We start from the raw sequence: 9812 nt of genomic DNA on the forward strand, positions 1-9812 counted from the left end.
GCTTCATGCTCAGTAAAAAGCTGCTTTCAAACACCTACTACAGGTTGATTTTAGGAGGAACTTATCTTGGTGCCATGATTTTTTTTCTTTTGCTGCTTTTATCTTTGTAATGATTGTCAATGTTCAGCGAAGGCATAAGTAGATTTGTCTGTGGCATATCTGTGTTTTAAGTCATGTGGGAATGACAAATGCTGGTGAAGTAATACAAGTGTGCAGAGAGCTTCCTCCTTAAATTGTCAGCTCAAAGCAGGTTTTGTTGTGTGGCTAGCCATACTTAAAACCCTTCTTTGAGTTTTTATGCACAACCACAGAGTCTGCAGACGCACACTGTATGCATCTCTGAGGCATTTTAGTACCAGCGATCCATTTGCTTCCTTCTGGCTTCCCCACCGATTCACATGCTTCCTAAAATAGTGAGCATGATCTTTGTTCTGTTGTGACAAGTTACAAAAGAATTAGCAATATCAGCTTAGCACCAAGTAATACAGATTAGATCATTTAAAAATGTGCTTGGATTTCAATTATAAGACTCCATCCAATCACGAATTACCATTACTTTTGAAAGATCTCAGTCTTCCCCAGTATACAAAGTCACCCATCATGATTCTGAGTTGCATCTCTTTTCAGTCACGGATGTTTCTTGCAAATCCTGAGCCCGGCATTTCTCAACAGAGCTCAGACCAGCCCCAGGAAATAAAAAAAAAGCCAAGTGCTGCTGAGAGAAGATCAAATCATGTCTATTCCAACAGAGCCTGAGGCGATCATAGTGGATAAAAAAGACATGACCTTTCCTGCTTCCAGGTCTCAGACACTGCATGAGTAATAAAACTAATCAATACTTCAGAATGTCCTTTGGCTGACATGCTCAAAGCCAATTTTCACACTTTATATCTACAAACATATTGTGTGTGTGTCTGTGTGTATTTTATAAATATATATACTATACTATGTTATATATAGTTCATACACGGAAGAATTGACTCGGGATCCAAAGCATTCATTGACACGTTCCCTTTCTTGCTTAGGTCACATACAACAAATGCCAGCACTCCCTGCCAGCTGAGCTTTGCTGAATGAATAAATACTGCGGGAGGTCTTGTCTGTTGTGCTAAGCATTTCATGGAAGCCAGGTGCAAGAGTCATCATTGCATACTGAATCACCGCAGCTGAGAATCGGGTATTACATTCAGCTGGAGAGTTCTTTTCAGTTAGCATTTGAAAACTGGTTATGCACAATAACAAATTAATGAGGTCTCAGTGTCTGCAAGATTTGTGTTAATGAAGCCTCTAGGCAAGAGACAGGTCCTGCAGTATGCCCTTCCAGTCTGGAAAAGTTAGTTTTCACAGCAAGGTATAGCTTCCCTGCATAACACTGTAAGTCCCAGGTGGCAGCCAAGTTTTTAGTAAAATTTGTCAGCCAGATAGTCTTGTCCAGTCATTGCAGCAAGAGATGTGTGGTTCCAGATTTAGCTGTTAACCTGTTGTGTGGCTTTGGGCACACTACATAAGTCTGCCTCAGTTCCTCATATGTAGGATGTGGTCAGACAGTCAGGCACTCCACCGGGATGATGCAAGAGAGTTGTTTGCACCTAACCCTTTTTACTATAGGCTGTCTAAGAACTTTTCAAATGAGTGTAAGTTGCTGGAAAAGCTCTTTGACAATGCAAAGTGAAGCTGTTCCTACAATATGCTTCCAGCGGAGAAAGTTACAGGTACAAGTCAACTCTTAAATCTGTACATCAAAATGGCATTTTCTGGCTATGAGTGACAGTGTAAGAGAATGTGACAGTGATGGTACCCTCTGACTCCAAGCACCTGGTGTTCCTGAGAGTTCAGCCTGAACAGCTAATGTGTTAAGATCTATTTGCCTCATCTGTGCTAGTACTTCAAAACATGCTACCTAATGCATTTAAAAATATATATATCTTTCACCCCACTGTGGTGAAAGTGCTCAAGTATTAGCAGTGTTTTTTTTTTAAAAAAAGATCATGGCAGAAACAGGGCTTTAGAGTGTCTTCCAGGGTTTTTGGAAAAACGTCACGACTATGGTTGTGACAGAGCAAGAAATGTGTTGTAAGAAAAGAGAAAGTTCAAGAGAAGAGCTATAAAAAAGACACTTAAGTTGAAAGAGCTCTTTTTTCTGTGACTGAATTTATAAACATTATCACTCAAATGTCAGTGCTTGAATAATTAAAGTGGTGTAATGAGATGTAATTGCCAGAGCTGCAAGGACAGTAAACATAACTGTACCATTATCAGGACAAGCTGAGATTGCAATGGTGCAACAGGTCAAACAGCTATAATCGTACCACCGTACTTGGAATGGGATAAGTGAAGGGTCCACGTGCAGACTGAACATGAACATGTTGTACCTGAGCTCTGGAACTATAATTAGAACAAAGCTGAAGATTTATAGATCCTAGGCACAAAACAAAACAAAACAAAAGAATATCACACAGCTTAAGGAATTTTGAAAGTAACTCAGAAGAAATGTAAGTTTAATATTCAAGTGATCAGTGTCAAATTAAGTAACTAAGTATCTGGTATTATTAGTGAAAAAATAAGATTCTATTAAAGAATACAAAATGCAAGATTTTATGTGCAGACTGAGGAACAAATGAGTAGGGAGCAGCCCTGTAGAAATGTTCTAGAGGTTGTCTCAGAAAAAGCAAACGTCATATCAAGATGCACAGATATAAATAGAGGCTGCAACGTATATGAAGTAATTCTTCCAGTATTCTCAGTATTGGCAAAACTCAGCTGGGGCTCAGTGAGTCTGGCTTGTGGCACCATGCTGAAGAGAGATACAACACTGATCAGGCTACTTAGGAGAGCAGCACGAATGATCAAAGCTCTAGAAAAACGTGACCAACAAGAAAAGATTGGAAAATGGAGGTGCTTGTTCTAGTAAAGAGAAACCTAACAGAGATATGAGAATAGTCTTGAAAAATAAAGACATTTCAGTTTAATAAGACGTTCCATTGCTGCACAACTAGATTGTGGTTAGACGTTATGAAAAACTTTCTAAAAATAAGGATAGTGAGCTATATCGCCTGGGGATTGTAAATCTTTTTAAAAGGAGATCAGAGAAAATTTAGTCAGGAATGACACAGATAACTCATCCATCTCTAGAGAGTGGGATGATATAGATGACTTCTTGAGATCCCTTTTCATCTTTTTTTCCTAAGATCATTCAAAAGACAAGTGTTTGTTTATTTTAAACACATTTTTTATTCATGCTATTCATTTACTTTTTCATCTTGGAAATGGAAATCAAACTGTTCAGTCTCAGTCAGCATTGATTTCAGGTTTTTCTTGTACTCCATAGCAACACAATGCGGCTGTGTTCAAGTTGCAAAGACTTCAAGACAAAGATTAAAATGATGTTAAAATAATAAATTTGAAGGAACAATCATACTAGTCAAAATAATTATCATTGGCTTTAAATAAAAAGATTCCATTAAAACAAGTCCTTAGTCTTGGGTCTCAGGTAATTTGTGTGATCCTTTTAACACTTCATGCTGTTTGGTCAAAATGTGCAACTTACTGGGAAAAGAGAAGTGGAGTATGGTATAAAAACATTTGGATCTGCTCTGCTCTGGTTTGCTGCAGGGGAAATGGGAGACCTTTTACCATTTCACCACTCTGACAGTGCCTCTGGACACTTGATCTCGCATGCATATCCACTGTCAACAACACAGAGCTACCTGGGTCCATTTGAAACCAAGGAAGTTGCAGGTGGATTTAGCGTCTGCCCGTAGTGATGTGACTGGGCAATCGGGCCCTTAGGTACAACGAACCTTAGACAAGTTCAGCAACTGAAGCCTCATTCTGCTTCCACTGATGCCTTTGGTACTTTTTGTTTTTTCCATTCCAGTGTTCCTATGGCAGCAGAACAAAACACTTGAAAAACTAACCCTACTGCCTAAATCCTTGGAGCTTTAGACAACGTTTGAATATGTTTCTGTCTTCACGTAGTTTTGGTTATTACTCTGAGAGTATTCTAGCTTGCCTTCAAATTATTTCAACTCCATTACAGTGATCCTTGTTGCAACATGCTGTGGCACTTGCTTCCTGAGTAAGTATCTTACAAAAAGGATAAAGTGACTCTACCTATTATGATTAATATTTTTTGCTTAAATATGGAGGGCGCTTTGGCTCCCCTCCGCACAGGTTGCTACAGCAACACATATCTGTAAGGAGTCATTCTTTTAATTGTGTCAATTAGCCTTATATAAGAATATTCCAGTGATCTAAATGTCGTGTAAAGCACAGTCTGAGGTCTGGCTGAAGATGAACCTCAAGCTCCAAACACTGACAAAATTTTTTTAAACTTCCTTCTGTTGTGATTGCCACACTGTGCAAGCATTAGTCATGGCTAGCAGGAAGCACTACAGTGTTTTACTAAAGTGTACAGGTCTGCTTATTTCTCAAACAGTAAGAAGCACAAAAGGAGGCTTCTTAAATGCAGCTCTGGAACAGAAGAAACAAAAAGTGATCCTGTATTGTGTTTGCTATGCATTATTTTACAATAAAGACAAACTAAATTATGGGGCAAACCCAGCACATAATGATGCCAGATTAACAATTAATATTTTACAGCAAAATGGTGCCAAATTAATGACTAAGATTTTACAGCTAGACGCTGCTTTTCAAATAAAGTCCATCTGTGAAATACATGTAGATGTACAATTCAACATCAGTGGAAGTACAGCAAACCTCTGATTGACACCTTTGACTGGAGCAATTGGAAAGCTGCAGGGGCATATGGAAACTTTCCAGACAACAGCAGTGCCTTTCTTATATGAGAAAAAACCTTTGCTTCTTTCCACACAATAAAATTAAACAAAGAAGTTTGTACTAACTAGCTGCTTATTTTATTAGCTCTATCCGCCAAGGATTTTTTTTTGCAAGCCAGATCATTATGCGTGAATAACAAACACTTTCTCAAAACTTGGTCTGCTTTAGATAGTTGTCATTAAAATATTAGAACAAGACACTGATTTGCTGTTACATGACGTTACACTGCCACACTTGCCATGTTTTGCTGATGATGTGACTCATCAAAGGAGTTTGCTAGAGACTGGCTATTGTAATGCAATCCAGTTACAGTAATTGCTGCCTGAAACCTCCTGAAACAAAGAAAATGGTATCTTTACGCTCGGACAACTAGGTCTAATTACAGTCTATGGCAGTCATATAATAACATAACTGTCCAAATATAACAGTATGATTCTCCAAATATGTAATTCCATTCATCCAAAATAAATGCAAAAGTTTTAAAAATTAATACATGAACTCTGCAGAGATTCTTGTCCTCTCTTGCAATGGAACTGCAGATGAGGGTGCAAAATTGCTTATTATATAGAATATGGAGCGATGGTCTTTTCAGGTCAATATTTTCAGATTATAGAAAAGTGTAAAAATGGTATGTTGAATAAAAGTATATCTCTTCACCTTATTTGTAACACAGTTACTGGAGGGCCACAAAGTAACTCACAATTGTGTATGAGTTCTCTGAATGGATTAACTCTGAAATTTTTTTATGATAAAAGAATATAATGTCCTATACAGGATAAAAGATGAGAAATGAAGCCCTACACTTATATATGCCAAATACTAGTGACAGCCATATTTAGTAACTGTCTAACTTTAGGTTAAAATAAGAATCACCATACTCAGAGTAACTTATTTTATCTTTGCATGAGGCTGCTTAATGCTCAAGTCTTTGGCTGGCAATTAGACTGTGCAGCTGAATGCTTAATATGGGAAATCACAACGCTGAAACACACTCGCTTCCTTTTGTTAAAGAGGGGGTGAGGGAGAGGCAACGTGGGGGCAGGAGGCAACAAGAAGTTCCCCAGCTTAGCATTTCCAGTCCAAGCATTGACCTGCATTGACCTGCCTCCCAGAACTGAAGCTTTGCCATACTGATGCAGAAAGGATTACTTCCCCATGGTTTTTAGTCGTCAATCTTCCAACCTAAAGCTCCTTTCTCCTTTAAGGTTCTCAATAATTCTTCTGTTTCAGCAACCAGAGAATCACCATAAATCACCTTTCTACATGAGCACTTTTCCCCCTTCTGTGCTCTCTAAGGGTGTTTGTCATTGATCTCATTTGCCCTGCAACTCTTTTCACTATTTTAGCTGCATTTAATTAGCAAGACCATTTATAATGCTCAGAATTGAACTCTGGATTGTTTGCAGATTTGAAAACACTTGGTTTTAAAAGGTGTTTTAGAAATGCTTTAGGATGCCACATCACCAGAAAAATCAGGGTAAGTGAAAAGTAGGGCAGCAGCTAGGCATCTCATTTTTCTAGCAAATCTGTACATAACTAGTTATTATGGTTGGCTCACAGGAGGCATTTTCGGGGTGGAATGTTTCTACCTGCCACTGTAGATTTCAGTATTAAACTTCCCATGTACATTTGTACCCTGAAGTCCTCTGCAGAAGATCCTTCCATTTCCTGCTCAAGTGTGCCCCCTCTCCTAGGCCCCCTGGATTTGACAAATTGCTTTGGCCAACCAGAGCTGGGACGGATTCGCTTCAAGAAGTAAGAACGCCACCTGTAAATCAGAAAGGACGGTAACTGCTGAATGATGTGAAGTTTCCCTGCCTGTGATGGCTTGGCTCTGCACTTTCCTCACATGCTCAGGGCCAGGAGAGAAAAAAAAGTCTTGAAACTTGAAAATCAGTTCTGCATTATTCCATGGCTACACGGGTATTTTACTATCTGTCCACTTCCCTGAAGCACTTCATAAGTTACTTCTTCAATTGCGTCCACAGCCAAAATGTCAGCTTCCTTGTTTCCTCTGCTGCTTTGCACAGCGCTTTACATTTCTACTACATCCTACATACCCTACCCAAAGATACTCAACTGCTTTCTATCAGCCCATTGAGGATAGACACTATGATTTACAACTTTCACAGAATGACAGAATGGTTGAGGTTGGAAGGGGCCTCTGGAGATCATCTAGTCCAACTACCCCTGCTCAAAGCAGGGTCACCTAGAGCAGGGTGCTGAGGGCTGCGTCCAGTCAGGTTTTGAATATCTCCAAGGATGGAGACTCCACAACCTGCCTGGGCAACCTGTGCCAGGGTTTGACCACTCTCACAGGAAAAAAGTTTTTTCTTACATTCAAATGGAATTTCCTGTGTTTCAGTTTGTGCCTATTGCCCCTTGGCCTGCCACTGGACACCACTGGGAAGAGTCTGGTTCCATCTTCCTTTCTCCCCCAATCAGTTATTTATATGGATTGATCAGATCCCCCCGAGCCTTCTCTTCTCCAGGCTGAACAGTCCCAGCTCTCTCAGCCTCTCCTTGTACGACAGATGCTCCAAACCCTTCATCATCTTTGTAGCCCTTTGCTGGACGTGCTCCAGTATATCCATGTCTCTCTTGCACTGGGGAGCCCAGCACTGGACCCATCACTCTAGATGTATCTCACCAGGGCTGAGCACAGGGGAAAGATCACCTCCCTCGAGGGTGCATGCTGGCAATGGTCTTCCTAATGCAGCCCAGCAGCCCTTCTTTGCCACAAGGGTGCATTGCTGGTTTATATTCAACTTGTCCACCAGTACCCCTAGAAAAACTGACCTCAAGGAGGTTAAGGCCCTTGTCCATGTCCACAGTGACTGTCACCATATCCTATATTCTGGCTAATATAACCTATATTCATATTCTGGCTCCTATTTCTGGCAATGGCATTTACAAGTCAAACTTTTTACTGCTTCCGTATACACCACAGATGCTAACTCTGATACTCAGAGTACTGCAGAATATAGTATAGAGGCACCCATGTAGGCTCCTGAGGCACTATGGCACTATGGCACTTGCTCTAGTCACACACATTTTAAAAAGACTGTGGAGAGGATACAGGGTTTCCTGGGGTTGGTCCCTGAGGTGGGTAAGGGATACTGATGTGCAGGAGATGCTACGACTTCCAGCTGTACCAAGATAATGGCACTTATAGCCATGCACAGAAACAGGATCTTGGGTGTATTTTTCCTCACAAAATCTTGGGCACTTACAGATCCTCAGATCAGCCAGCAGGGCCTGACTGTTCCATTAAACTTGGCTGCCTGTTTTCCGCCCAGTCTTTACTTTAGGCAATGATATTCCTTTCTGAAACTGGGCTCAGTTCCTCACAGGTCACACAAGGTGTTTCTAGCCTGTCACATTGGTCTGCCCCATTCCACACCATGATCCTGTTCTTTCAACCACACACATGGACATTCATGTTTGCATCTGTTATCCCCCTAGGTGAGGAAAGAAAACCCAAGCACAGGCCAGAGAACAGCATGTCCTCCTGTCCTGTCCCTACATTGTTCCTGGTCTGAACTGTACAAAATTGTCCAGTTCTTCAAGGATATTCCAGCTGGGTTGGCCACCTTGCACCCTTCTACACCTTCCTGCCAATTCCCAGTACTCACACATCCCACCCCTGGCAGCGGAAACACATCTCTTGGCAGAAATGTAGGTAGTCAGCAACAGGTCTAAACTGGCTTTGTAAGAAGAAGTGAACAGTGTTGGTGAAAGGCCGCTCTGTAACGGCTGGTGTGCCATCCAGTGCAGTGCTTTCCTTGAGCTCATCCTCCAAGAACAGGGTCAGCAAAGGAATTGTCATAGTTTGGGCATCTACTTAGCGAAACAGCCAAGTCTGGCGTTGGGATGCAGGTACCTCAGTATGTTGGGACCAGCCAATAGCGCAGTATGCCCAGACATTACCAAGAACTGCTTGGCTTGCTATCTTTGAGTGAACGATGCTTCTTGAGGCAATCCAGTGTGGACTTTGTTAAGCAGGAGACCCAGAAAAGGGAGTGGGACAAGCTGCTACTTAGGGAAAGTTTTTTTTCCCTCTGCAAGCTATACCTCTGGCTCCTGAAGCCAGCTGCTGCTTAAAGACTAAGGAATCAAGGGGCAGGCTACACCCACACGCCGTAGCTTAGGCTACAAGTGCCATGGCTAGGGGTAAAAACACTTTTTCAGAGGGGAAGGCATGAGAACACATGAGAAGACCTGAAATACCTTAGCTCCTGCCAAGAAGACCAATCAGCAGGATAAGTCTTTCATATATATATGGATGGATGGATATGTGAATATATATATATTTATACATATATTTATGCATATAAACAAAAATTTACTTGACATACAATTTTTTAGGCTTTTGTTTGAAAAATATAAAAGGTATGTAAAGCTGAAGTGCTGTGCTCTCTTTCAAAACGAAACTTGTAGGGTTTGGAGCACTCTCCTGCTAAGCAGCTGACTAAGACCTGCTCTGCCTGGGACTACCCAATACTTGCATGAGGGAGTGGGATGAAGAAAGAGGAGAGAGGAGAAGGGGTTAGTTTCATACCATGAGCAGGGAAAGGGGCTGCCACTGAGAGGCAAAGAGCAAAAGACAAGGTGGAATCGGTGTCTGTGCCCTGGCAGATCTGTAACTTTTGGACAGGTTGCTGCTAGCTTTTGGTTACATATGAGCTTCCAAAGTATTGTCTCATCCCCAGAGACTGGCACACTGCCTGGCTGTGAGAAGGTGGCTGCAACACCCAAGGAATCCCCATTGTATAAGGAAATATTTTTCTGAGTTCTTTCAGAAGCTTTTCAGGGCCTTGGAGGCAGCAATGGTGTTTGGGATGCTGTGTTACTGCCAGCAAATCAGCAATGTTTTGGTCAGCTGCCTGGCAGCACACTCAGCCCTGCAGGAGTTTGGAGCCTGGTTCAAGCTCCTGGACAGGTCAGGGGCTAGGCTGCACTGACCATAATGACGACGCATCCCCTCAGGCCACCAGTTTTTTAAAGTGCAG

The sequence above is a fragment of the Apteryx mantelli genome, chromosome 2 (assembly GCF_036417845.1).
Source record: "Apteryx mantelli isolate bAptMan1 chromosome 2, bAptMan1.hap1, whole genome shotgun sequence".
NCBI lineage: Eukaryota > Metazoa > Chordata > Aves > Apterygiformes > Apterygidae > Apteryx > Apteryx mantelli.